Consider the following 16,433-nt stretch of genomic DNA (forward strand, 5'->3'; position numbering starts at 1 on the left):
GCTACTGATCATGGCCGACTTTGTAAGAGAGGAGGAGGAGGAGGACTGCAGGACAAACCAACATCATGATCCTGAGACAGTTGATGCTAACACTTCCCACTCACTACCATTCATTATGCTAAGCTAACTCATGGTCTGCTGGTCTCTGCTGGTCTCAGCTCCCTCATGGACACACAGAACATGTAATTACAACATTCTTGGTTTGATTTCACCAACGTGTTGAACCTCATGCCGTTTCCTCTCTCTTTGTTTCCTGTTTGTTCAAACTGTCCAGTTCAAGTCTGGGGCCTCTTGCAACGAGATCGTTTCCTGTCAGGTTCGTTCTGACACTGAGTTTGAAGTGGGACCTTCACGTGAGCAAATGATAGGACGAACAAATGTTTCTGGAGAAACTATTAACACTTGCTAACACTTCCCAACCGCTACGATTCAATGTGCTAAGCTAACTAGCAAGGGTCTCAGCTCCCTAGAGGAGAGTCTCTGTCTCCTTGTCTGGTTCTGGGGATGATGGACAAGAAGCATATTTCCCAGAAGGTTGGTGGATTCATTTAACACAGACTATTTTTACACGTCCGCCATCGTTCCACTGTTATTCTGAAAATGACAACAGTCCAGATTTAATCAGGATTCTAGAAAGAGTTTATTCTGGGTGGGTTTTCAAAACTGAGCATTTCTCAATGAAAACGTAGGACAGACCAATATTATTTAGGTTTGAGGCTTTTCTGTCATGAATGAACTTCAGGAGGAATTAAAACTGTAGAGTCTCACAGTGTGAGACACTTTAACTGGACGGGAGACAAACAAATGACAAGTCAAGTCAGTTTTATCTATATTGCACCAAATCACAACAAAAGTTATCTCATGACACTTTACAGGTGTCTGCTTTCTGAATTGTACCAAGGTGCTTGTTTCCTTGGACTTATAGATTTCTTTTTTAACGGGGCATTTGAGTCCAAAGTTGTTCTTAAGGAGCCTGTTGGACTGTCAAGAAAATGATCAACGTGACAGTGAATTTTAGCTCCGCCCTTCATCTCTCAGACTAGCCTAGCTAGTTAGAATTAGCTAGCTGGACTATTTTCCATAGTCATGTAAACAGCTTCATCAGAATGTTGTCATTTTCAGGCTAAAAACAAGAAGCAGGAGAACAGAGGAGTAGAAAGTGCATGTAAATGTAGTCAGGGTCACATTCTTCTGTCTGACTCCAGCTGGTCCTGTTGTCACCTGCTATGATGAGGTGGAGCTCCTGGCTCTCAGAGGAGAAGTGATGGGGGAAAACATGGGACAGGTGATAAAGACATTTGTAGTTCCCTCGGTGGGTGTGGTCTGCTGCTGAGAACAGGAACTGGGCGGAGTGCTTGAGCGCTGGTAGGGTGTAGTTCTGTGCCGTGCTGGAGGTGGAGAAGATGAGCTGGAACAGGCCTCCTGGGTACTGTGGTTCAACAGAGCAACTGATGGTGAAGTTGGAGCCCCGGAGCAGCAGAGTCTCCTGCTGCCTCACCTCAGAGACGCCGTCAGTGAAGGCAGAGAAGGAGATGTTTGGCTGGACCAGCAAATCTGTGGAGGGGGGAGCAGAAGAAAGGCTGAATCAGCAGATGTGCTGGTGTCATCAAGGAAGCAGCAGCTTGTTTGGAATGTCCAGTTTTACCTGAGCACACCACCATCAGACTGGTAGCACTTTCAACTCTATCAGTCTCCAGTACACACTCCCGCAGTCCAGATGCTGACTGGACACAAGAAGACCTGATCCACCACACAGGCCTGGATCGTGAGTTCCTTCTTTTATTTGTTAAAGCAGCAGAGCCACAATTTATCCGTCTACACACTGCAGAGGCAGACTGGTGGAGCCATTCAGGACCCCCAGGGGCCGCTGGTCTCCACTCTCCCTGGTGTTTGATCTCCAGGGTCCCAGCACAGCGACTGGGCTCTCCCACCATCCTGACTCCATCAGGCTCTGAGCAGACACAGGAATCATGAGTGGTAGAAGCAAAGCAGTGGGATGAAGCAGATCTATGACCTTCACCTGAGCAGACGAGGCCAACGCTTTTCCCAGGTAAGCAGGTCTTCCTCACTGAGCCAGACCTTCCACAGTTTAGCAGAGCAGATTCATCTCCACCACACTGGAACTTGGCTGCCATGACTGGGGTCTCCATGTCTGTATACGGGCCCCCGTGGAGGAGGGACGGAGCCCCACACCCCAACTCTCTACACAGCACCTCTGCATCCTGCAGGCCAAAATCCTCCTCACACACAGAGGACCATGACTGGTTAGACTTCACCTCCAGTCTGCCTGAGCACAGACTGGACCCCCCCACCAGCCTGACAGACTCTGTGGAGACATCAGGAAATCATCATTCTAATATTCACCCATTTTTCTCAGCTACTAATCCTGCTTAAACTCATCGGAAAAAACAAGAACCATGAAACTTCCCTTCCTGACTCACCTTCCTCTTGTTATTGCTTGATGAGGCTGAACCCCCAACACACACACACACACACACATACACACACACACACGCACATACACACACTCGTATTTGAGACACCTTGGTCTCTCTGCTTAAAGTGAAACATCTGGATTCCATATTTCATATCATCAACATGACCCTCATCAAATTCAGGATCTCATCATTGTCAGAATCATAGAGGAATATTTGTGTTCATGTAAACAGCCAAAGTCAACTTGTCCTGGATCTCAGTCACATGACTGTTAGTGTCAATAATGTTACCTGAGCAGGTGATTTCCTGGATGGTGGAACCAGATGAGTTCCGTGATCTCACACACTCCTTCAGTGTTGATGTAGACTGAACACACTCAGAGTTGATGAACCACATGAGTCGTTCTGAGGACTCGTCTCTCTGCTGTGTTGAGACAGCAGAACCACAGTCCAGCCGTCTACATATCACAGCTGTTTCCTTCAGGGTCCAGGACCAGTCTGTCTCTGCTTCTCTCCACTCTCCCAGGTGTTTCACCTCCAGTCTACCAGCACAGCGGTTTGCTCCTCCCACCAACCTGACATCATCAGCATCTGAGCAGAGACAAGAGCATCATTAATACATGAATATGCAACAGGACGGAAGTGGACCTGAACCAAAGCTCCACCTGAGCAGATGAGTCCAACTGATTTGCCAGGTGAGCAGGTGTTTCCAGACCCTGAGCGTCCACAGTCCAGGAGGGAAGATTCATGGTGCTCACACTGGAACGCCTGAGTCCAGAATAGAGACTCTGTTGGTCCAAAAAGTCCCCCCTCCAGGACTAAAGGTGTCCCACATCTCAGCTCTCCACACAGCACCTCTGCATCCTGCATGTCAAAGTCCTCTTCACACACCGAGGACCACAGCTGGTTAGATTTCACCTCCAGTCTGCCAGAGCAAAGGTCCGACCCGTTCACCAGCCTGACAGACTCTGAGAAAGACAACAAGAGGCAGATTCATGATGAGAATGAATTCATGTTAACATGAACTCACCTGTTCATGCCTCTGACATGTTAACTAGCAAACCCTGGAAATGAGACAGGAAAACATTGGTTTCCAAGGAATTTAACCTGAGAATGAAAAAGAAAATTTAGAATTGCAAGGAATTTATCCTCTTTGAAATAATTCACATGCTCTTATATCATCTGAAATCCCACACGTGTAAATCAGAGAACACAACTGGAATCTCTGGTTTTCATCACCATCTTAACCCTTGTCAAATTTGAGCACTGGTGGCTTAAAGTTAAGAAATATTGACTTGTGATTGGAGGGTTGCTGGTTCAATCCTCAGGATTTGCAGGAAGAAACAGTGTAAATGACTCTCATGTAGGTCTGTTTCTGAGGGAAAATTTCCTGAGGGGTTTTAATTTGTTCAGGTAATTTTCAGGATTTGAGAATTTTATTTTGAAGGGAATCCAGTTACGTTCCTGTTTTGCACATCTGGCAGGCAGCAATTTGATGCCTTCACAGAATGAAGTGAGGTTAAACAGGGTTTTCCTGATGTGTGCTGATCCTGTTAAAGACACTGAAGCTCCTGGCTGGAACTGGAACAAGGAATTCTGTGGTTCATTTGTTTGATATCAATTTATGGGAATCAGTGAACTTGATTGTGTGTTGAGATGAAGGCTATGCTAACAGGAGCTTCTCTCACAACTGTTTCTCAGTCTTGTTAGCTTCTCTACCTCACCACATGAGCACACTATGGGTGAACATGACTAATTTTTGTGGTTCGTTGTTGTGTAGATTGTTCATGTTGCACATCTGACGTTTAAAATTGTTGTTTTTCTAAGAGATAAATTTATTTCATTTATCTGTCTTTTAGCTCTGAAGGTTTTTTTCTGAACACGAAAATGAAACAGAGAGACAGTAAATTATGTTAAAATACAACTGAAAGCTGAACAGATTAAAAAGCTACTGGAAACATCAGTACACTTCACCTTTGTCTCACCAGGATTGAGCTACAAGCAGCACTGCTGCCTCCCTCATGAACACCACTGAGGTGCCCTTGAGCAAGGCCCTCAGTGGCTGAACTGAGCAGCTTGTTTTATGTGATGATGAACATTTTCAGTGTGCTGCTGCAAATGTGAGTCCCTCAGTTAGTTTCCTCTGGTTAAATAAAGGTTAAATAAGGGAATATCATCATTGTCAGAATAATAGAGGAATATTTGTGTTCATGTAAACAGCCAAAGTCAACTTGTCCTGGATCTCAGTCACATGACTGTTAGTGTCAATAATGTTACCTGAGCAGGTGATTTCCTGGATGTTGGAACCAGAAGAGTTCCATGATCTCACACACTCCTTCAGTGTTGATGTAGACTGAACACACTCAGAGTTGATGAACCACATGAGTCGTTCTGAGGACTCGTCTCTCTGCTGTGTTGAGACAGCAGAACCACAGTCCAGCCATCTACATATCACAGCTGTTTCCTTCAGGGTCCAGGACCGGTCTGTCTCTGCTGCTCTCCACTCTCCCAGGTGTTTCACCTCCAGTCTACCAGCACAGTGGTTTGCTCCTCCCACCAACCTGACATCATCAGCATCTGAGCAGAGACAAGAGCATCATTAATACATGAATATGCAACAGGACGGAGGAGGACCTGAACCAAAGCTGCACCTGAGCAGATGAGTCCAACTGATTTGCCAGGTGAGCAGGTGTTTCCAGACCCTGAGCGTCCACAGTCCAGGAGGGAAGATTCATGGCCCTCACACTGGAACACCTGAGTCCAGAATGGAGACTCTGCTGGTCCAAAAAGTCCCCCCTCCAGGACCGAAGGTGTCCCACATCTCAGCTCTCCACACAGCACCTCTGCATCCTGCATGTCAAAGTCCTCTTCACACATTGAGGACCACAGCTGGTTAGATTTCACCTCCAGTCTGCCAGAGCAAAGGTTCGACCCGTCCACCAGCCTGACAGACTCTGAAAAAGTCAACAAGAGACAGATTCATGATGAGAATGAATTCATGTCAACATGAACTCACCTGTTCATGCCTCTGATATGTTAACTAGCAAACCCTGGAAATGAGACAGGAAGACACAGATTTCCAAGGAATTTATCCTCCTTGAAATAATTCATGTGATCCAACAGGGCTGGTTCTAGACAGTCACATATAAGGGGGCAGAAGGAAATGTGAAGGGGGCAAAGGGTGGCAACAGATGTGGGGAAATGGTGTGGTGGCGGTGTTGGGGGGGGGGGGTAGGTGGTTCTCTGGATAACTGATATTATCATGTAGTTTGATTGCTCTTTATCAGACCTTTACCCTAAGACCGGTCCGACTTGGTCCAACTTGTCCCACCTGAAGGCTAAGCTTCTGCTGGTGTAACTCTTCAGGTCACTGAGGCCCACAAACCCCCTGACCCTGATGAGGTGGCAATACCTCGGGAAAAAATTAAAAAAAAGAAAACAAAAATAAAAACAAAAAACAAAAAACTTTTCTTAGGATGACAACAACTAAATCTTGACATCTACCTTCATTGGATGGCCTGTATCAAATATATTCAAACCCAACAATAACACTTATCATGATTGCCAATATCAACAAAACAAAAAGGGTAGGCCAGGTTATTAAAGAAAAATCCCTTCACCAAGTCTTGAAAAACAAAACCGATCAATAGAAAATAAATAAATAAAAAAAAATAAAGAATAAAATAAAACATCCATCCAGATCTCGACAACCAACAACATTGAAGGTCTTTTTTGGCTCCATGCAGCAGACCAGCTCACTGTGGTGCTTGTGGGATCCAGAAAGAAACACTTCTCTTACAGAGTCAAACAGTGAGAAGAACAACGGGCTGGTCCTCAGTTGACTCTACAAATACAGATGTGTGTGCAGCTGAGTGACAGGGAGATGAGAGGAAGCTGAGACTGGAACACACACCTTTTTTTGCATTTTTTCTGCTACTGCAGATCATTTTGTCAACTCATAATATATCAATTTTGTACGTATATCAAAATGTGTTTTTTTTTTTACTTCTAAAATTTTTTGATTTGAGGGGGCAGGACATATGTTTGAGACAGATCTTGCTTCCCCATAGAACCGCCCTGATGATCTTATATCATCTAATATCCCACATGTGTCAATCAGAGAACACAACTGGAATCTCTGGTTTTCATCACCTTCTGGACCCTTGCAAAATTGAGCACTGGTTATGTCACGATCCCTGTCTCGTGCTTCCTGTTTTATTTTGTAGTCATGTCCTGTCTTCCTGACCTCCCTCCTGTGATTCCCTCATGTGTCTCACCTGGTTGATTGCACCACCTGTGTCTTGTTTCCCCTCTCGTATTTAACCCGTGTGTTTTCCCCTGTTCGGTTGTTGGGTCATTGTTGTTGTTGTTGATGATGTCGCTGTCGTCGCTGATTGTTCTGTCTTGTATACTGTCAAGTTCATCAGTCACCGGTCAAGCCTCCAGCCTCACGTCTTGTCTACGCCCTCACACCACGTCTCCGCCCTCACGCCACGTCTCAAGCCTTCGCCCTCACGCCACGTCTAGCCCCCAGTCACCCAGCTTCAATAAACCTCTTTTGTGCACCTCCCAAAATTGTCTGCATTTGGGTCTCCCACACCATCCTCAACCCCCAACACTGACATGTTGCGAAAAGGAAAGAAAATTGCCTTGTGATTGGAAGGTTGCTGGTTCAATCCTCAGGATTTGCAGGAAGAAGCAGTGTAAATGACTCTAATGTCGGTCCATTTCTGAGGGAAAATTTCCCGTGGGCTTTTATTTTGTTAAGGCAATTCTCAGGAGTTGAGGCTTTTATATTGAAGAGCGTCCAGTTAAGTTCCTGCACATCTGGCAGGCAGCATTTTGAAGCTCCTGGCTGGAACTGGAACAAGGAACTCTGTGTTTCATTTGTTTGATGTCAATTTATGGGAATCAGTGAACTTGATTGAGTGTTGAGATGAAGGCTATGCAAACAGGAGCTTCTCTCACAACTGTTTCTCAGTCTTGTTAGCTTCTCTACCTCACCACATGAGCACACTATGGGTGAACATGACTAATTTTTGTGGTTCATTGTTGTGAAGATTGTTTATGTTGCAGATCTGACATTTAAAAAAAAAGCTAATTTCATTAATCTGTCTTTTAGCACTTGAGGGTTTTTCCTGAAGAAAAGGATGAAACAGACAGTAAATTATGTTAAAATCCTGCTGAGTGCTGAACAGATTAAAAAGCTACTGGAAACATCAGTGCACTTCACCTTTGTCTGGCCAGGATTGAGCTACAAGCAGCACTGCTGCCTCCCTCACTACCACCACTATGGGGCCCTTGAGCAAGGCCCTCAGTGGCTGTACTGAGCAGCTTGTGTTGTTTTCAAGAACATTATCAGAGTGGTGCTGCAAATGTGAGTCACTCAGGGAGTTTCTTCTGGTTAAATAAAGGTTAAAAAATGGAATATCATCATTGTCAGAATAATAGAAGAATATTTGTGTTCATGTAAACAGCCAAAGTCAACTTGTCCTGGATCTCAGTCACATGACTGTTAGTGTCAATAATGTTACCTGAGCAGGTGATTTCCAGGATGGAGGAACCAGGAGAGTTCCATGATCTCACACACTCCTTAAGTGTTGATGTAGACTGAACACACTCAGAGTCGATGAACCACAGGAGTCGTTCTGAGGACTCGTCTCTCTGCTGTGTTGAGACAGCAGAACCACAGTCCAGCCGTCTACATATCACAGCTGTTTCCTTCAGGGTCCAGGACCAGTCTGTCTCTGCTGCTCTCCACTCTCCCAGGTGTTTCACCTCCAGTCTACCAGCACAGTGGTTTGCTCCTCCCACCAACCTGACATCATCAGCATCTGAGCAGAGACAAGAGCATCATTAATACATGAATATGCAACAGGACGGAAGTGGACCTGAACCAAAGCTCCACCTGAGCAGATGAGTCCAACTGATTTGCCAGTTGAGCAGGTGTTTCCAGACCCTGAGCGTCCACAGTCCAGGAGGGAAGATTCATGGCCCTCACAATGGAACACCTGAGTCCAGAATGGAGACTCTGCTGGTCCAAAAAGTCCCCCCTCCAGGACTGAAGGTGTCCCACATCTCAGCTCTCCACACAGCACCTCTGCATCCTGCATGTCAAAGTCCTCTTCACACACCGAGGACCACAGCTGGTTAGATTTCACCTCCAGTCTTCCAGAACAAAGGTCCGACCCGTCCACCAGCCTGACAGACTCTGAGAAAGACAACAAGAGGCAGATTCATGATGAGAATGAATTCATGTCAACATGAACTCACCTGTTCATGCCTCTGACATGTTAACTAGCAAATCCTGTAAATGAGACAGGAAAACATAGATTTCCATGAAATGGAAATGTGAAGGGGGCAAAGGGCGGCAACAGATGTGGGGAAATGGTGTGGTGGCGGTGTTGGGGGGGGGGGGGTAGGTGGTTCTCTGGATAACTGATATTATCATGTAGTTTGATTGCTCTTTATCAGACCTTTACCCTAAGACCAGTCCAACTTGGTCCCACTTGTCCCACCTGAAGGCTAAGCTTCTGCTGGTGTAACTCTTCAGGTCACTGAGGCCCACAAACCCCCTGACCCTGATGAGGTGGCAATACCTCGGGGCAAAATTAAAAAGAGAAAAGAACAAAAACTAAAAAAAAACAAAAAACATTTCTTCGGATGACAACAACTAAATCTTGACATCTACCTTCATTGGATGGCCTGTATCAAATATATTCAAACCCAACAATAACAGTTATCATGATTGCCAATATCAACAAAACTAAAAGGGTAGGCCAGGTTATTAAAGAAAAATCCCTTCACCAAGTCTTGAAAAACAAAACCGATCAATAGAAAATAAATAAATAAATAAAATAAAGAATAATATAAAACATCCATCCAGATCTCGACAACCAACAACATTGAAGGTCTTTGTTGGCTCCATGCAGCAGACCAGCTCACTGTGGTGCTTGTGGGATCCAGAAAGAAACACTTCTCTTACAGAGTCAAACAGTGAGAAGAACAATGGGCTGGTCCTCAGTTGACTCTACAAATACAGATGTGCGTGCAGCTGAGTGACATGGAGATGAGAGGAAGCTGAGACTGTATCACACACCTTTTTTTGCATTTTTTCCGCTACTGCAGATCATTTTGTCAACTCATAATATATCAATTTTGTCTGTATATCAAAATGTGCTTTTTTTAACTTCTAAAATTTTGATTTGAGGGGGCAGGACATTTGTTTGAGACAGATCTTGCTTCCCCATAGAGCCGCCCTGATGATCTTATATCATCTAATATCCCACATGTGTCAATCAGAGAACACAACTGGAATCTCTGGTTTTCATCACCTTCTGGACCCTTGCAAAATTGAGCACTGGTTATGTCACGATCCCTGTCTCGTGCTTCCTGTTTTATTTTGTAATCATGTCCTGTCTTCCTGACCTCCCTCCTGTGATTCCCTCATGTGTCTCACCTGGTTGATTGCACCACCTGTGTCTTGTTTCCCCTCTCATATTTAACCCGTGTGCTTTCCCCTGTTCGGTTGTTGGGTCATTGTTGTTGTTGTCGTTGTTGATGATGTCGCTGTCGTCGCTGATTGTTCTGTCTTGTATACTGTCAAGTTCATCAGTCACCGGTCAAGCCTCCAGCCTCACGTCTTGTCTACGCCCTCACACCACGTCTCCGCCCTCACGCCACTTCTCAAGCCTTCGCCCTCACGCCACGTCTCAAGCCTTCGCCCTCACGCCACGTCTAGCCCCCAGTCACCCAGCTTCAATAAACCTCTTTTGTGCACCTCCCAAAATTTTCTGCATTTGGGTCTCCCACACCATCCTCAACCCTAAACCCTAACATGTTACCAAAAGGAAAGAAAATTGCCTTGTGATTGGAAGGTTGCTGGTTCAATCCTCAGGATTTGCAGGAAGAAGCAGTGTAAATGACTCTAATGTCGGTCCATTTCTGAGGGAAAATTTCCCGTGGGCTTTTATTTTGTTTAGGCAATTCTCAGGAGTTGAGGCTTTTATATTGAAGAGCATCCAGTTAAGTTCCTGCACATCTGGCAGGCAGCATTTTGAAGCTCCTGGCTGGAACTGGAACAAGGAACTCTGTGTTTCATTTGTTTGATGTCAATTTATGGGAATCAGTGAACTTGATTGAGTGTTGAGATGAAGGCTATGCTAACAGGAGCTTCTCTCACAACTGTTTCTCAGTCTTGTTAGCTTCTCTACCTCACCACGTGAGCACACTATGGGTGAACATGACTAATTTTTGTGGTTCGTTGTTGTGAAGATTTTTTATGTTGCAGATCTGACGTTTAAAAAAAAGCTAATTTCATTTATCTGTCTTTAAGCACTTGAGGGTTTTTCCTGAAGAAAAGGATGAAACAGACAGTAAATTATGTTAAAATCCTGCTGAGTGCTGAACAGATTAAAAAGCTACTGGAAACATCAGTACACTTCACCTTTGTCTGGCCAGGATTGAGCTACAAGCAGCACTGCTGCCTCCCTCATGAAAACCACTGAGGTGCCCTTGAGCAAGGCCCTCAGTAGATGAACTGAGCAGCTTGTTTTGTGTTTTTGTGAACATTATCAGAGTGGTGCTGCAAATGTGAGTCACTCAGGGAGTTTCTTCTGGTTAAATAAAGGTTAAAAATGGGATATCATCATTGTCAGAATAATAGAAGAATATTTGTGTTCATGTAAACAGCCAAAGACAACTTGTCCTGGATTTCAGTCACATGACTGTTAGTGTCAATAATGTTACCTGAGCAGGTGATTTCCAGGATGGTGAAACCAGGAGAGTTCCATGATCTCACACACTCCTTCAGTGTTGATGTAGACTGAACACACTCAGAGTCGATGAACCACACGAGTCGTTCTGAGGACTCGTCTCTCTGTTGTGTTGAGACAGCAGAACCACAGTCCAGCCGTCTACATATCACAGCTGTTTCCTTCAGGGTCCAGGACCAGTCTGTCTTTGCTGCTCTCCACTCTCCCAGGTGTTTTACCTCCAGTCTACCAGCACAGTGGTTTGCTCCTCCCACCAACCTGACATCATCAGCATCTGAGCAGAGACAAGAGCATCATTAATACATGAATATGCAACAGCATGGAGGAGGACCTGAACCAAAGCTGCACCTGAGCAGATGAGTCCAACTGATTTGCCAGGTGAGCAGGTGTTTCCAGACCCTGAGCGTCCACAGTCCAGGAGGGAAGATTCATGGCCCTCACACTGGAACACCTGAGCCCAGAATGGAGACTCTGCTGGTCCAAAAAGTGCCCCCTCCAGGACTGAAGGTGTCCCACATCTCAGCTCTCCACACAGCACCTCTGCATCCTGCATGTCAAAGTCCTCTTCACACACCGAGGACCACAGCTGGTTAGATTTCACCTCCAGTCTGCCAGAGCAAAGGTCCGACCCGTCCACCAGCCTGACAGACTCTGAAAAAGACAACAAGAGGCAGATTCATGATGAGAATGAATTCATGTCAACATGAACTCACCTGTTCATGCCTCTGACATGTTAACTAGCAAATCCTGTAAATGAGACAGGAAAAAAGATTTCCTAGGAATTGTTCCTCCTTGGAAAAATTCATGTGATTGTTGAAACTGGGAAACAATATTCCTGCTCATTTCTCACTGAACCTAATATCCCAGGATTTAATATCCCACATTTCTAAATCAGAGAACTCAACTGGAATCTCTGGTTTACACAAGTGAACTTGTGATGGGAGGGTTGTCAGTTCAATCATCAGGAGAGGCAGGAAGAAGGAGTGTAAATGAATCTGATAGGCTGTTATTGGGGTTAAACTCTGTGAGCTTTTATTTTCTTAAGGCCTTTTTTCATCGAGGCTCCTAACATGTAGGAATCATTCAAAACTTTGAAGCACCACGTTGGAATGAGAACAAGGTCTTCTGTCATTGTTCTGTTTGATGCCATGTTCTGTGTTTTGGGTGGGGTTTTTGTATCTGTGTGTTGAGGTAAAGGCTATGCTGACATCAGTCAAGTCAAGTCACTTTTATTTGTATTGAGCCAAATCACTACAAAAGTTATCTCATGACACTTTACAAGTACAGCAGGTCCAGCACCAAACTTCTTCAATGAATCTACACCCAACAATTCTCCATCAGCAGGCACAAAAGCAGTGACAAAAGCCTTCCTTTTCACAGGCAGGAACGTCGAGCAGATCCAGGCTCAACAGGAACGGCCTTCTGCTTTGAATAACAGGGGGAAAGAGAGCAGGAGAGCAGGACAAGACAGAAAAGGGAGGAAGACAGATAAACAGAAGGAAAGAGAGGGACAGATGTAAAGACAGAGAGAAAGTGGAAGAGACTGATGGACAGATTGGGACGGGGATTAAAAAGAGTTCTGTGGAAATACAACTTGATGTTTGGCTTCAATTCCATACGACAGGACGAGGTTGAGGGTGTGACTGAGACAGTGAGTGGGCTCACCTGCAGACTGATGGAAACCAATGGAGTCTAAAACCATGAGCTTTGGTCACAACTGTTTCTCAGTCTTGTTAGCTTCTCTACCTCACCACATGAGCACACTATGGGTGAACATGACTCATTTTTGTGATTCATTGTTTTGAAGATTGTTCATGTTGCACATCTGACGTTTAAAATTTGTGTTTTTATTAAGAACTGATTTCATTTCATTTATCTGTCTTTTAGCTCTGAAGGTTTTTTTCTGAACACAAAAATGAAACAGAGAGACAGTAAATTCTTTTAAAATACAACTGAAAGCTGAAAAGATTAAAAAGCTACTGGAAACATCAGTACACTTCACCTTTGTCTCACCAGGATTGAGCTACAAGCAGCACTGCTGCCTCCCTCACTACCACCACCATGGGGCCCTTGAGCAAGGCCCTCAGTGGCTGTACTGAGCAGCTTGTGTTGTTTTCAAGAACATTATCAGAGTGATGCTGCAAATGTGAGTCACTCAGGGAGTTTCCTCTGGTTAAATAAAGGTTAAAAATGGATATCATCATTGTCATAATCATAGAGGAATATTTGTGTTCATGTAAACAGCCAAAGTCAACTTGTCCTGGATCTCAGTCACATGACTGTTAGTGTCAATAATGTTACCTGAGCAGGTGATTTCCTGGATGGTGGAACCAGGAGAGTTCCATGATCTCACACACTCCTTCAGTGTTGATGTAGACTGAACACACCCAGAGTTGATGAACCACATGAGTCGTTCTGAGGACGCGTCTCTCTCCTGTGTTGAGACAGCAGAACCACAGTCCAGCCGTCTACATATCACAGCTGTTTCCTTCAGGGTCCAGGACCAGTCTGTCTCTGCTTCTCTCCACTCTCCCAGGTGTTTCACCTCCAGTCTACCAGCACAGTGGTTTGCTCCTCCCACCAACCTGACATCATCAGCATCTGAGCAGAGACAAGAGCATCATTAATACATGAATATGCAACAGGACGGAGGAGGACCTGAACCAAAGCTGCACCTGAGCAGATGAGTCCAACTGATTTGCCAGGTGAGCAGGTGTTTCCAGACCCTGAGCGTCCACAGTCCAGGAGGGAAGATTCATGGCCCTCACACTGGAACACCTGAGCCCAGAATGGAGACTCTGCTGGTCCAAAAAGTCCCCCCTCCAGGACTGAAGGTGTCCCACATCTCAGCTCTCCACACAGCACCTCTGCATCCTGCATGTCAAAGTCCTCTTCACACACTGAGGACCACAGCTGGTTAGATTTCACCTCCAGTCTTCCAGAGCAAAGGTTCGACCCGTTCACCAGCCTGACAGACTCTGAAAAAGACAACAAGAGGCAGATTCATGATGAGAATGAATTCATGTTAACATGAACTCACCTGTTCATGCCTCTGACATGTTAACTAGCAAACCCTGGAAATGAGACAGGAAAACACAGATTTCCAAGGAATTTATCCTGAGAGTGAGAAGGAAAATATAGAATTGGAAGGAATTTATCCTCTTTGAAATAATTCATGTGATTATTGAAGCTGGGAATCATGATTCCTGCTCTTTCCTCCCTAAACCATCTAATATCCCACATGTGGATACCAGAGAACACAACTGGAATCTCTAGTTTACGTTATCACCACCATTTTCAGATCCTAGCAGTGGCAGCCTAAATAGTGATTCTCAAACTGTGGAAAACCCAAATATCTTTTGGAAAGTTAAACAAGTCAAAATTGTTTTGAAACAATGAATACTATAGAAAAAATAGCAAACAATTTTGAAAGAAAATACATATCTGTATCAATCAAGGATGGTTCCAAGTCTGCTTTCAGACAGGAGGTGGAGCAGCTGGTCCACTGGGGCAGTCTGAACCACCTGGAGCTGAACCTGCTCAAGAATGTGGAGATGACAGTGGACTTCAGGAGAAGCCCACCCACACTCTCCCCCCTCACCATCCTCAACAACACAGTGTCTCCTGAGGACATGTTCAAGTTCCTGGGAACCACAATCTCCAAGAACCTGAAGTCCACCTCTAACATGGACACTGTCCAGAAAAAAAGCTCAGCAGAGGTTGGACTTCCTGTGACAGCTCAGGAAGTTGAACCTGCCACAGGAGCTGCTGATCATCTTCTATACTACAATCATTCAGTCTGTCCTGTTCACAGCCATCACTCTGGTTTGGATCGGCCACCAAACAAGACAGGATCAGACTGCAACGAACAATCGGGTCAGCAGAGAGAATCATGGGGGCCGACCTACCTGTCATCCAGGACCTTTATCAGTCCAGGGTCAGGAAACGGACAGGCACCATCTCTGCTGACCCATCACACCCCAGTCACAAACTGTTTGATCCCCTCCCCTCTGGAAGATGCTACAGAGCCCTGGATGCTGAGACCACCAGGCTAAAAACAGTTTCTACCCTCAGGCTTTCAGTCTGATGAACGGGAAATCGTCAGAGTGTCAGGAAATAAAAACAAACATCTGCTACACCAGCAGCTCAATAGCAGGTGATCTGACAGGAGGGAACTGCAAATCACTACAATGGTGATGAAGGAAAAGACGGCCCTGGTGTTGTTCAGTGTGAAAACCCTGGAAGAGATCGTCATGAGGCCACAGCTCCTAGAGGAGCTGAATGATTCCCAACTCCTGTGTTGTCCTGAGGATGAACTCACGTCACTGCTGCTCGCCTCCACAGAAGAACCAGAGCCAGCGTTTCCCTGATTGATGCTAAGATACATTCTGATGTGTGTGATTCTACAACTGTCTGGTGTGCATCTCAGTCAAACAGCAACAGTGTGTTGGCCTACCTGTGCTGGACCCTGAGCAGCACACACTGGGTCTTCTATTAGAACCTGTGCTCAGTGTGTATTGCTATCAAAGGTGATTTCAACAGAGGCTCCAGCTGACTGCTGCATCAGAGCACTGATACCAAAGACACTGCCCAGCTCCTTACTTTCAAATATTCTCAAACACTATTCATAATATAATTTACTGTATTTCATCATTGATCAATGCATCATTTATAGCAGTAATTGGCAACAAGTGGATCTTTTCACTGGAACCTCAGAGTTCACCAGATTGACACACACACTTGAAAACAAGTTCAGATTCATAAAATATTCCAGTGTTTCATGTTTCTCTATGGTTGTCTGATGGTTGGCCTCTGACTCACTCTGACTCTGAGAAAACATGCTGTCCACCTCTGATGCAGCTGAACAGAGGCGCTATGACACTGTTCCATGGTCATCATGGAGGTACTTGCTTCAAGAGTTAGACAACCACTGGCCTGAAGGACAGAGAAGTGAACTTGAAACTAAAAGGTTGTTGGTTCAATCCTCAGGACTGGTAGGAGGAAGCAGCCACACTCATTAACACCACCAAGATGCCCTTGAGCAAGGCTCTCAGAGGTGGTACTGAGCAGCTGCTGTTCTATGACTGTGAATGTGATCAGGGTGCTCCTGCAAATGTGAGTCACTCTCAGTGAGTTTCCTTGGACTAAATAAAGGTAAAAAATAAAAACACTGGAGTTTTGTGAATATTTGTGTGCATGTTAAAAAAACAAAGTCACTTGTACT

The sequence above is a fragment of the Aulostomus chinensis genome, chromosome 4 (genome assembly GCF_037954235.1).
Source record: "Aulostomus chinensis isolate RoL2024-O1b breed Wild chromosome 4, RoL_Achi_v1.0, whole genome shotgun sequence".
In the NCBI taxonomy this organism is placed as follows: domain Eukaryota; kingdom Metazoa; phylum Chordata; class Actinopteri; order Syngnathiformes; family Aulostomidae; genus Aulostomus; species Aulostomus chinensis.